We start from the raw sequence: 888 nt of genomic DNA on the forward strand, positions 1-888 counted from the left end.
GCGCTTGCCTCTTAATTCAGGCAATCTAGATAATACCTCTGACAGGGTATTATTCATGATTGCAGCCATGTCCTGCAAGGTAATCGCTATGGGCGTCCCTGATGTAATTGGCGCCATATTAGGGTGCGTCCCCTGAGCGGGAGGCGGAGGGTCTGACACGTGGGGAGAGTTAGTCGGCATAACTTCCCCCTCGACAGAACCCTCTGGTGATAATTATTTTACAGATAAAGACTGATCTTTACTGTTTAAGGTGAAATCAATACATTTAGTACACATTCTCCTATGGGGCTCCACCATGGCTTTCAAACATAATGAACAAGTAGGTTCCTCTGTGTCAGACATGTTTAAACAGACTAGCAATGAGACTAGCAAGCTTGGAAAACACTTTAAAACAAGTTTACAAGCAATATAAAAAACGTTACTGCGCCTTTAAGAAATACAAATTTTCCCAAATTGTGAAATAACAGTGAAAAAATGCAGTTACACTAACGCAATTTTTACAGTGTATGTAATAAGTTAGCACAGCATTGCACCCACTTGCAAATGGATGATTAACCCCTTAATACCAAAAATGGAATAACAAATGACAAAAACGTTTTTTAAACAGTCACAACAACTGCCACAGCTCTACTGTGGCTTTTTACCTCCCTCAATACGACTTTTGAAGCCCTTCAGAGAAGACCTGGATCATGCAGGAAGAAGCTGGATGTTTGTGTCTGTAATTTTTGCTGTGCAAAAAAATGCCAAAATAGGCCCCTCCCACTCATATTACAACAGTGGGAAGCCTCAGGGAACTGTTTCTAGGCAAAATTCAAGCCAGCCATGTGGAAAAAACTAGGCCCCAATAAGTTTTATCACCAAACATATGTAAAAAACGATTAAACATGC

Source organism: Bombina bombina, chromosome 4, assembly GCF_027579735.1.
Source record: "Bombina bombina isolate aBomBom1 chromosome 4, aBomBom1.pri, whole genome shotgun sequence".
NCBI classification, from domain to species: domain Eukaryota; kingdom Metazoa; phylum Chordata; class Amphibia; order Anura; family Bombinatoridae; genus Bombina; species Bombina bombina.